The 12,534-nt window shown below is 48.3% G+C and overlaps 1 protein-coding gene across 4 annotated transcripts in view; it reads left to right on the plus strand.

Annotated features, from left to right (window-relative positions):
- FHL2 (four and a half LIM domains 2) overlaps positions 1-12,534 on the plus strand; it is a 102,466-nt gene that overhangs the window by 45,252 nt on the left and 44,680 nt on the right. For 3 of the 4 annotated variants that reach the window (XM_029053076.2, XM_029053092.2, XM_029053102.2), the window contains exon 2: positions 10,921-11,166. The gene's annotated coding sequence lies outside the window, so the exon portion shown is untranslated. Of the gene's footprint in view, positions 1-563; positions 1,265-10,920; positions 11,167-12,534 lie in introns of those variants that run through there. The other variant, XM_029053084.1, reaches the window with a different exon arrangement.

The following is a 12,534-nucleotide window of genomic DNA, read 5'->3' on the forward strand; positions in this document are numbered from 1 at the left end:
GCCTCCCTCCCAGGCAGGCAGGCACACACACCTGCAGGCACACACATGGAGCCTCCCTCCCATGCAGGCAGGCACACACACCTGCAGACACACGCATGGAGACCCCACGCAGGCAAACACACATGCAGGCCCCCCCTCCATGCAGACACACACATCGGCAGGATCCCCCGCCCATGCAGGCGGACCCCCACGAGCACACCCACGCGGGTTCACCCTCCCCAGCGCACACAGGCAAGCAAACACACACACGCAGGTACACGCCCGCAGGTCCACCATCCGCAGGCAGCCAGAGGCACCTGGCACACACCCAGGCGGACCCAGCGGCCCGGACGAAGGGACCCACACGGACACACAAAGACACACAAAGACGAAGAGACACAGGTCCGCCCTCCCTCCTTCCCTCCCTCCCGACGAGAGAAAGTGTGGAGTGCCAGCTGCAGGGAGAGCCTAAAAGAGCGAGCGTCTGTCCTTATATGGTAAAACGGGGCGGAGGGGGGGTTCGGCGGGCTGGGCCCCCAGTGCCCGGCCCCGGCGGCGCACGCATACGGCTCCGGGGCTCCGGGGCTCCCACCTCCCGGGCTCAGGTGCTCCGAGCTCCCGTGCTCCCAGCTCTGCTGCTCCGGTGCTCCGAGCTCTCGTGCTCCGAGCTCCGGCGCTCCAGGCTCCGAGCTCCCGGGCTCAGGTGCTCCGAGCTCCGGTGCTCCGAGCTCTGCTGCTTCGGGGCTCCGGGCTCCCGGGCTCCGGTGCTCCGAGCCCCCCTGCTCCGGGCTCAGGTGCTCCGAACTGTGGTGCTCCGAGCTCCGGTGGTCCGGTTGTCCGAGCGCCCGGGCTCCCGTACTCCAGTGCTCTGAGCTCCAGTGCTCCGGTGTTCCAGGCTCCGGTGCTCCGAGCTCAGGTGCTCCGAACTGTGGTGCTCCGAGCTCCAGGGCTCCGGTGCTCCGAGCTGTGGTGCTCCGGGCTCAGGTGCTCCGAGTCCGGTGCTTCGAGCCCTGGTGCTCCGGTTGTCCGGGCTCCCGGGCTCCGGTGCTCCGAGCTCCGGTGCTCCGAGCTCTGCTGCTTCGGTGCTCCGGTTGTCCGAGCTCCAGTGCTCTGGTGCTCTGAGCTCCCGTGCTCCGGTGCTCCCGGCTCAGGTGCTCCAGGCTCCCCGACCGATTCCTCCACCGCCCGCGCCCCGGGGCGAGGTGCCAAGTACCCTGTGCGGTGCGGTGCGGTGCGGTGCGACCACAAAGCGGAGCGCGCTGACAGCCCCCGCAGCTGCTGCGCCGTAAGTAGCCCAACCCCGACACCCCCAGACCCCAGCATCCCCCCCAACCCACACTCACCCCCCCCCCACCCTCTCCTCCGGGACAGATTGAAGGCAGGTGCCAGGCCCTTCCGACGGAACGGGGGGGGGCAAAGGCTTAGTACAGCGCTCTGCACAAAGTAAGCGTTCCAGAAATACGATTGAGTGAGAGAGAATGAATGAATCAGTGAATGCATGCATGCATGCGTGAATGCATGCATGCATGCGTGAATGCATGCATGCATGAGTGGATGCATGCATGAGTGAGTGGATGCATGCATGAGTGAGTGGATGCATGCATGAGTGAGTGAATGCATGAAGCAGCGTGGCTCAGTGGAAAAGAGCCTGGGCTTTGGAGTCAGAGGTCATGGGTTCGACTCCCGGCTCTGCCACTTGTCAGCTGGGTGACTGTGGGCAAGTCACTTCACTTCTCTCTGCCTCAGTTCCCTCATCTGTAAAAGGGGGATTAACTGTGAGCCCCACGTGGGACAACCTGATTCCCCTATGTCTACCCCAGCGCTTAGAACAGTGCTCTGCACATAGTAAGCGCTTAACAAATACCAACATTATTATTATTATGCATGAATGAATGCATGTGTCCATGCATGCATGAATGGAGGGGTGCCCCATCGGGGGTGGGTGGAGGGTGTAAGACAGAGACGGACGGAAAGGTGAGAGACAGAGAGAAAGATGAGAAACAGAAAGATGAGACACACAGAGACAGAATGATCTGAGACAGGGAGAATGACCAGAGACAGAAAGGTGAGAGAGACACACAGAGGCAGAAAGATCAGAGATGGAGAGAAAGGTGAGACACAGAGACAGAAAGATCAGAGATGGAGAGAAAGATGAGAGAGACACACAGAGACAGAAGGATCAGAGATGGAGAGAAAGGTGAGACACAGAGACAGAGAGAAAGATCAGAGATGGAGAGGAAGATGAGAGAGAAACACAGAGACAGAAAGATCAGAGATGGAGAGAAAGGTGAGACACAGAGACAGAGAGAAAGATCAGAGATGGAGAGAAAGATGAGACACACAGAGACAGAGAGAAAGATCAGAGATGGAGAGAAAGGTGAGACACACAGAGACAGAGAAAGATCAGAGATGGAGAGAAAGATGAGAGAGACACACAGAGAGAATGACCAGACATAAAGATGAGAGACACACAGAGACAGAGAGAAAGATCAGAGACAGAATAATCAGAGACAGAGAGACAAACAGCTCTGCCACTTGTCAGCTGTGTGACTGTGGGCAAGTCACTTAACTTCTCTGTGCCTCAGTTTCCTCATCTGTAAAATGGGGATTAAGACTGTGTGCCCCACGTGGGACAACCTGATTCCCCTGTGTTTACCCCAGCGCTTAGAACAGTGCTCTGCACATAGTAAGCGCTTAACAAATACCAACATTATTATTATTAAACAGAGAAAATGCTCAGAGAGAAAGATGAGAGACACACAGAGACAGAGAGAATAATCAGAGACAGAAAGGTGAGATAGACACACAGAGACAGAAAGATCAGAGACGGAGAGAAAGGTGAGACACAGAGACAGAAAGAATAATCAGAGACAGGTGAGAGAGACACACAGAGAGATCAGAGATGGAGAGAAAGGAGAGACACACAGAGACAGAGAGAAAGATCAGGTACAGATAGAAAGGTGAGAGACACCTAGAGACAGAGAATGATCAGAGACAGAGAGAAAGATGAGAGACACACAAAGAAAGATCAGAGACAGGTGAGAGAGAGACACAGAGACAGAGAGAAAGATCAGAGATGGAGAGAAAGATGAGATAGACACACGCAGAGACAGAGAGAAAGATGAGAGACACACACAGAGAAAGATCAGAGACAGAGAGAAAGATCAGAGACACACAAAGACAGAAAGATCAGAGATGGAGAGAAAGATCAGAGATGGAGAGAAAGATCAGAGACACACAAAGACAGAGAGAAAGATCAGAGATGGAAAGATGAGAGAGACACACATAGAGACAGAAAGAATGATCAGAGACAGAGAGAAAGATCAGAGATGGAGAGAAAGATGAGACATACACAGAGACAAAGATGAGAGACACACAGAGACAGAAAGAATGATCAGAGACAGAGAGAAAGATGAGAGACACCCAGAGAGAAAGATCAGAGACAGAAATATGAGAGACACACAGAGAAAGATCAGAGGCAGAAAGATGAGAGACACACAGAGAAATATCAGAGACAAAGATGAGAGACACAGAGACAGAAAAAAATATCAGAGACAGCAAGATGAGAGACAGAGAAAGGTCAATGACAGAAAGATGAGAGACCCACAGACAGAGAGAAAGATGAGAGACACACAGAGACAAAGAGAATGACGAGAGATGGAGACAGAAAGATGAGAGAGAGGCAGATGGAGAGAAAGATGAGAGAGACAAAGATGAGAGAGACAAACATACAGAGACAGAGAGAAAGAGGAGACAGAGAAAGATGAGAGACACACATAGAGGGCCAAAGAGAAAGATGAGAGATGGGAACAGAAGGATGAGAGAGGCACACAGAGAGAGAAAAAGATGAGAGAGACAAACAGAGAGAGAAGGATGAGAGACAGAGAGAGAAAAAAAGAGACAGACAAAGAGAAAGACGAGACAGAGACAGAGAGAATGATTAGCAAGACACACAAAGAGTCAGAAAGATGGGACAGAAAAATGAAGTACACAAAGAGAAAAAGAGAGACAGAGAAAGATGAGAGAGGCACACAGAGAAACAGAAACAGAAATGGGGGAGAGACACAGAGAGACAAGAGAAACACAGAGACAGGCAGAGAGATGAGAGACACACAGGCAGAGACAGAGGGAGGGAGAAAGATAATAATAATGATATTTGTTAAGTGCTTACTATGTGCAAAGCACTGTTCTAAGCACTGGGGGAGAATACAAGGTCCTGTTGTCCCATGTGGGGCTCACAGTCTTAATCCCCATTTTACAGATGAGGTAAGTGAGGCACAGAGAAGTTAAGTGACTTGCCCAAAGTCACACAGCTGACAAGCGGCAGAGTCGGGTTTAGAACCCATGTCTTCTGACTCCCAAGTCCGTGCTCTTTCCACTGAACCATGCTCAATACAAAGAGTCAGAGACAAAGAGAGAGACAGAGACAGAGGAAAAGATGAGAGAGCGGCACATAGAGAGACAGAGAGAAGGATGAGAGACAATGAGAAGGATGAGAGGCACATAGAGAAGGATGAGAAACAGAGAGAAGGATGAAAGACAGAGAGGAGGAGAGAGGCACATAGAGAGACAGAGAGAAGGATGAGAGACAGGATGAGAGAGGCTCATAGAGAAAAGGATGAGAGACAGAGAGAAGGATGAGAGACAGGAGGAGAGAGGCACATAGAGAGAAGGATGAGAGACAGGATGAGAGAGCCACATAGAAGGATGAGAGACAGAGAGGATAAGAGAGGCACATAGAGAGAAGAATGAGACAGAGACAGAAAGGTGAGAGAGAGACACAGAGATGCAGAGAGAGATGAGAGAGACCCACAGGCAGAGACGGAGAGAGAGCTCGCTTGCATTCCCAGCCTCACACCTGGCCGTAGCTGCGGTCAGGGTGGGCAGAGCAGGTATCAGCTCCACGGACCTGGGCATCTCCCCGGGGGGCGGTCCTGGGGATCCTGTCCGAGGCCAAGTGCCCATGTGGGCAGGGGCTGGGGGCAGGGGGCGGGCGGCCCGGGCTCCCCCGGGGACCAAGACCGCTTGCTCGGACCGGACGGGACGGGGATGGGGACAGGACCCCGGCCAGGACGGCAGAGCGGACGGCCTCCTTCGGAGTCCCGCTCCGCCCCTTGGCCCAGCCTCCGCCTTGCCTGCAGACCCTTCCTTTGTTCCCCGAAGCAGGAGGAGGAGGAGGAGGAAGGCTCTGACACGGCGGGTCCAGGCCCAGGCCCGGCATGGGACGTGGCCCTTCCCGTTTTGGCTCCAGTGAGCCATCCTATAAGCAGCAGCGTGGCTTAGTAATGATGATGGCATTGGTTAAGCACTGCTTAACCAATGTGTGAAGCACTGCTCTAAGTGTTACGGTGGGGGGGGGGGGGGAATACAAGGTGAACAGGTTGTCCCACGTAGGGCTCACAGTCTTCGTTCCCATTTTAAAAATGAGGGAACTGTGGCACAGAGAATAATAATAATGATGATGGTATTTGTTAAGTGCTTACCATGTACAAAGCACTGTTCTCAGCGCTGGGGGAAGATACAAGGTGATCAAGTTGTCCCACATGGGGCTCACGGCCTTCATCCTTATCTTACAGTTGAGGGAATTGAGGCACAGATAATAATAATAATGATGATGATGGTATTTGTTAAGCTCTTACCATGTGCAAAGCACTATTTTAAGCACTGGGGGGGATACAAGGTGAACAGGTTGCCCCACGTGGGGCTTACAGTCTTCATCCCAATTTTACACATGAGTAACTGAGGCACAGAGAAGTGAAGTGACTTGTCCACAGTCACACAGCTGACAAGTGGCAGAGCAGGGATTCGAACCCATGACCCCTGACTCCCAAGCCCATGCTCTTTCCACTGAGCCACGCTGCATAGTAAGCGGTTAACAAATACCATCATTGTTATTAACTTCTCTGGGCCTCAGTTACCTCATCTGTAAAATGGGGATTAAGACTGAGCCCCATCTGAGACAGCTGATAACCTTCTATCTCACCCAGCTCTAGTGCTTGGCACATAGTAAGCACTTAAAAAGTACCATCATTATTATTAACTTCTCTGGTCCTCAATTACTTCATTTGTAAAATGGGGATTAAGACGTGAGACCCAAATGGGACGATCTGCTTACACTGTATCTATCCCACAGTTTAGAACAGTGCCCGGCACATAGTAAGCGCTTAACAAATACCATCATTATTATTAACTTCTCTGGACCTCATCTGTAAAATGGGGATTAAGACTGTAAACCCCAAGTGAGACGATCTGATTACCTTGTATCTATCCCAAAGCTTAGAACAGTGCTCAGCACATAGTAAGCACTTAACAAATACCACTGTTATCATTATTATTATTATTGATACAGAAGCATCAAGGCACCTGGTGGGAATTCCCGTCCGTTTAGCTTTCCAGGAGAAAACCTGCCCGGGCAGAGAGATCGACTTTCTCCCGTTATTAGGGAGTGAGTCGGGATTCAGGTGCAATCAGGCTGTCAGTCACGTTGAGTAATAATAATGATGATATTTGTTAAGCGCTTACTTTGTGCCAAGCACTGTTCTAAGAGCTGGAGAAGATGTTCCCAACCCAGCTGCTCGACTGTCATCAACACACTGCAAATAATAGTAATGGTAATAATAATGGTATTCGTTAAGCATGTACTGTGTGCCAGGCACTGTACTAAGCGCTGGGGTGGGTACAAGCAAATCGGGTTGGACACAGTCCTTGTCCCATGTGAGGGACACAGTCTCACTCCCCGTTTTACAGATGAGGTAACTGAGGCAAAGAGAAGTGAAGTGACTTGTCCAAGATCACACAGCCCAGGTCCGTGCTCTATCCACTATGCCATGCTGCGAATCACTGATGCCACCGCACGGACCTTGCTTGTGGATAGTCAGTCGTTCCTTCGTTCAGTCATATTTATTGAGCGCTTACTGTGCGCAGTATGCTAAGCATTTGGGAGAGTACAATACAACAAGAAGGGCAGTCAGAAGATCATAGGTTCCAATTCCAGTTCCACCACTTGTCTGCTGTATGACCCTGGGCAAGTCATTTCGCTTCTCTGGGCCTCAGTTATCTTATCTGTAAAATGGGGACTGCGACTGTGAGCCCCATGCGGGACAGGGATTGTGTCTAACCTGATTACCTTGTATCCACCCCAGTGCTTAGAACAGTGCATGTCACGTAGCACTTAACAAATGCCATCATTATTAGTATTAACAATATTACAGACCCATGCCCTGCCCACAATGAGTTTACAATCTGGAGGGGGAGATGGACACATTAATATCAATAAATTACAGGTGTGTACATATCTGTATTTTTAAGTTGTGTTGAAGGAGGGGTTTAGAGGAAGGAGAGGGAAGGGTTGGGAGGAACATATATTTTATGCCAGTCTTTTAAGTACATAGAATGCTTGCCTAAATGTTCAGCCAAATTGCAGACACTGAACTCCTGATTTGAAGCGTTGAATTACAGCAGCTTTCTTTCACTCTCAAACATATTTGCATAAGCAATTCCTCCAAATGATTCAAGACCACAAACGATTTAAATTTTGCAATGTTGATTTATTCACAATAAAATGTCACTTCCATTCTACGTGCCAGTGTGCAGTGTAGGGCTAGAAAGAATGGTGCGTGGTGGGGGGAAAGGGGAGGGTGTTTGCATAAAGACACACCCAAGTAATGTATTGCTCCCGGAGGAGCAATTTTCTCTGGAAATTGGTTGCTTTTATTCCACCTCAAGACCCTATGTAGTAATATATCCACCTCCCAGACATAGACCATGAGCTTCAGGTGGGACTTGGAATGTGTCCAACCTGTCTAGTGGTTTTGTTTTACTGTCCGTTTCCCGCTTTTAGACTGTGAGCCCATTGTTGGGCAGGGACTGTCTCTATCTGTTGATGAATTGTACATTCCAAGCGCTTAGTACATTGCTCTGCACACAGTAAGCACTCAGTAAATACAATTGAATGAATGAATGATTATCTAGCTCTTGTTGTTTTGTGGTTTTTTTTCCAGTAGTATTTGTTAAGCGCTTACTATATGTCAGGCACTGTACTAAATGCTGGGGTAGATACAAGCTCATCAGGTTGGACGCAGTCAATGTCCTACATGGGGCTCTTAGTATTAAGCCCCATTTTACAGATGAGATAACTAAGCCATAGAAAAGTTCAGTGACTTGCCCAAGGTCACACAGCAGACAAGTGGCGGAATCAGGATTAGAACCCAAATCCTTCCGCTAGACTTTTAGCTCTCTGTGAACAGGGAACATGTCTCTTAACTCCAATGTACTCTCCCAAGCACTTACTACAGTGCTCTGCATCATCATAAGTGCTCAATAAGTAGCATTGATCGATTAATTGATTCTGATTCCCAGGCCTGTGCTGGGTCCACTAGGTCATTCTTGCTTCTCTACCTCAGCGCTTAGTACAGTGCCCAGAACATAGTACAGTCTTAACTCACCCTCAGAACTCAATGGCTCAAATACACATGTGGTGAGAGATTCAAGATATTCTCATCTAGATTTTTGTATCACGTTATAATTATCAATGGTTGTATGTGAAGTGTGAATGTATATGGATGGATGGATTACCTATAATACTACCTTGAATTTGTATAGTACTTATATTTTCCCCCAAATACTTAGACATTAGTTATCTCGTTTGGTAGGGAGTGGCAGGAATTGTATTAGCCCTGTTGGATCGAGGAAGCTAAGGAACAGAGGAGTTAAGTGATTATCCCAAGATCCTACAGCAACATTATGTCTAGACTGTAAGCTCATTATGGGAAGGGAACTTGTCTGTTAATTCTGTTGTTCTGTAATAACAATAATAATAATAATAATGCCATTTGTTATGCACTTACTATGTGCTAAGAACTGTTCTAAGCACTAGGGAAGATAGAAGGTAATTAGGTTGTCCCACATGGGGCTCACAGGTTTCATCCCATTTTACAGATGAGGGAACTGAGGCCCAGAGAAGTGAAGTGACTTGCCCAAAATGACACAGCTGATGAAAGGTGGAACCGGGTTTAGAACCCACGTCCTCCGACTCCCAAGCCAGGCTCTTTCCACTAAGCCACTGTGCTTCTTTACTCTCCCAAGTGCTTGGTACAGTGCAGAACACATAGTAAGTGCTCAATCAATACGATGGATTGATTGTGAGGATTGGAACCAGACTTCCCAGCCCCATGCTCTTTCCATTAGACCATACTCCCTGTATGGCCTCCTCCTACCTGTAATTTATTATTATGTCTGCCTACCCCTGTAGATTGTAAGCTCCTTGTGGTCAGGGACAACTCTACCAACTCTATACTGTATTTTCTTTCCCAAGCATTTAGTACAGGGCTCGCACACAGTAAGCACTCAGTAAATACCATTGATTGATTGTTTGATTACTTTTCTATAATTGTAGAATTCCCATTGTCAGTGCACACTATGGGTGAATTGCCCCTTAAGCTGCTTCGACCAACCTTTCATTCACATTTCACAGCCATCTTCAGGCTGTTGCAGTCTGTGGTAGAGAATACGTAGATTTGGGAGGCAGGAGAGTTGGGTTCTGGTGACAGCTCATTCATTCATTCAGTCATTCATTCATTCGGTAGTATTTATTGAGCGCTTACTATATGCAGAGCACTGTACTAAGTGCTTGGAATGTACAATTTGGCAACAGATAGAGACAATCCCTGCCCAATGATGGGCTCACAGTCTAATCGGGGGAGACAGACAGCAAGCGAAACAGAACAAAACAAAAACAAGACAACATTATCACGATAGGTAGAATCAAGGGGATGTACACCTCATTAACAAAATAAATAGGGTAATAAATAATATATACAAATGAGCACGGTGCTGAGGGGAAGGGAGAGGAGCAGAGAGTGGAGAGGGAGCAGAGGGTGGAGAGGGAGCAGAGGGAAAAGGGGGGGCTCAGTCTGGGAAGGCCTCTTGGAGGAGGTGAACTCTCAGTAGGGCTTTGAAGAGGGAAGAGAGTTTGGCAGAGGTGAGGAGGGAGGGCATTTCTGGTCAGTGGTAGGACGTGGGCCAGGGGTTGACGGTGGGACAGGCGAGAATGGGGGACAGTGAGGAGGTGAGCGGCAGAGGAGCAGAGTGTACGGGGTGGGCAGTAGAAGGAGAGAAGGGAGTTGAGGTAGGAGGGGGCAAGGGGATGGAGAACTCTGATGCCAAGAGTGAGGAGTTTTTGTTTCGTGCATAGGTTGTTAGGCAACCACTGGAGGATTTTGAGGAGGGGAGTGACATGCCCAGAGCATTTCTGTAGGAAGATGATCTGGGCAGCTTTTGGTCTGTGGGATGACCTGGGGCAAGGCCTCTTGGCCTCACCTGTAAAATGAGGAACAAATCCTGATCCCTCCCTATCTCACAGGAATGTGATGAGGATAAAATGAGATCAATCAACCAAATGATGGTATTTATGGAGCATTTAATGCTCAGTGTTCAGGTTTTCGGTATCTGGTGAGAACCAGACAAAATGTCAAGGTAGTATTATAGGTAATCCATCCATCCATATACATTCACACTTCACATACAACCATTGATAATTATAACGTGATACAAAAATCTAGATGAGAATATCTTGAATCTCTCACCACATGTGTATTTGAGCCATTGAGTTTGCCAGCAGCAATTGCTTGGGTATCCTGCTGTGCTCCACCCTGCAGGCACATTCCACAACAAGAGAGAGGGGGAGGGAGAGAGAGAGCGAGGCCATCAGCAGCCCACATCTCCTAAGCGGGCCAGACTAAGATTCCGTTTTGCCCTTTGATGTTGAATAAGGCTCAGAGTGGATGCCACTGGTCAAGGGTCAGATCTGCATCTGGGGCAGGTCCAGGCCTGCCAGCCCGGGCTTGCTCTGAAGTCCAATAGCATGTTGATAGCATAGTCTGCCTACCGCTCTTCTGAAGTATTTGCTGACTTCCTTGTTCTACTTCTTTGTCTGTTTTGCAGAGTTCTGAGCCTGAACTGCAAGTTTCACCCTAGGAAGAGACGCATTGCACATCTTCTGTATTTGACCAGCTTTTGGGCTGATCCTGTGTCCTTAGTGTGTTGAGACCACATTTTCAGGAACATTGGGAAGTCAGTTCCTGTCTACAAGGAGCTTACAATTAGAAGACAAGACAGATGAAATCATAAGGCTGGAAATACCCTTGGGAGAGTCTTTAATTTGTTTCAACCCCCTGCACTGCCAAACAGGTGACTATTCTGACTTTGCTTTGAAATGAATTTGGGAATCCAGCCCTCAGCACAAAAGATGAACCTTTTTTTTGTTGGTTGTTTGGTTTTCTGGAACATCTGATTCTGGGGTTAGGTGGGTGTGTGGCGGGGGGGAATGGCGGTTGTCATAAATCCAGGCTTGTCTCGGTTTCAGAGATGTGGAGTTTGCAAAGATTTCCTTCCCAGCTCTCCCTTGGTAATCTTGTCCAGAGTTCATTTGCACTGCTAACTCTCAGAAGTCTCTGTCCGATATTTAACCTAATTCGCTGAGTAGCTTTTGACATGTTCCTCATTCATATGTGTCCAGAAATGTGCATTGTGCGGCGCAGTTTGACCCAAGGAAAGGTAGGGGTTTGACTAATCTAAGACAGGGAGGTGATCTTGAGCATGCGTGGCCGACCTGTCCTGACTGGCCCCCAGTCTTGTGCTTAGCATGTAATAAACTCATCATCATTTTTATTTATATTTTTATTAATTTTATATTTTTATTAATATGAAATGAGGAAGTGGCCCTTGGGTGAGTTGCTGCATCTTCCCGCTTCAGGTCTCTCTGCTCTCAGGATCTCAGTAGCTCCCTGCCCTCTATCACACTGACATGTTTTGAGGAGCAATTTTTATACAATAACTTAAAAAGAGATTTAAGCCCCACAGTGTGGACATTCCATAAGATCAGAGAATGTTTTTTTTTGTTACTATCATTAGGCTCATCCATCACTCAGCGGTATTTATTGAGCACTTACTGTGCAGAGGTATTCATTGACCACTTACTCTGCACAGAGCAGGCCACTGAGCACTTGGAAGAGTACAGTACATTAGAGTTAGTAGACAGGATCCCTCCCTCAGGTAGCTTACAGCCTATCGGTCTATCAATTCAGGAACGTACTGAGTTTATTTCACATTCATTTCAGTTCACGTTTTTTGGCATTTTCAAGTTCGCATTGAAAGAGGAAGTAGAAACAAGTTGCATTCCTTTGTTCCAGTGTTCAATTTGATGAAAAACAAATCCCAGAAATACCAAAAACAATATTGTTCCTGATTAACGGTTTTGGAAAGCAACCTACTTTGAGTACTTGAATCTGGCCAGCAGCTATCCTAGCCATTCTCATCCATAACTCCTCTCTCACTCTCAACCCCTCATTTGCCCCATCCCAGACCTCCCTTCCTCGCTTCCGCACACATTGTGCCCTCAATGTTGAGCCATGGTCACCCTGAAGGGAAGCCTGTCTGAGCTCCTTGTGGGCAGGGAATGTGTCCGCTTATTGTACTCTCCCAAGTGCTTAGTACAGTGCTCTGCACACAGTAAGTACTCAATAAATACGATTGAATGAATGAATGACTCTGCCCATT

Source organism: Ornithorhynchus anatinus, chromosome 2 (assembly GCF_004115215.2).
Source record: "Ornithorhynchus anatinus isolate Pmale09 chromosome 2, mOrnAna1.pri.v4, whole genome shotgun sequence".
Taxonomy (NCBI): Eukaryota; Metazoa; Chordata; class Mammalia; order Monotremata; family Ornithorhynchidae; genus Ornithorhynchus; species Ornithorhynchus anatinus.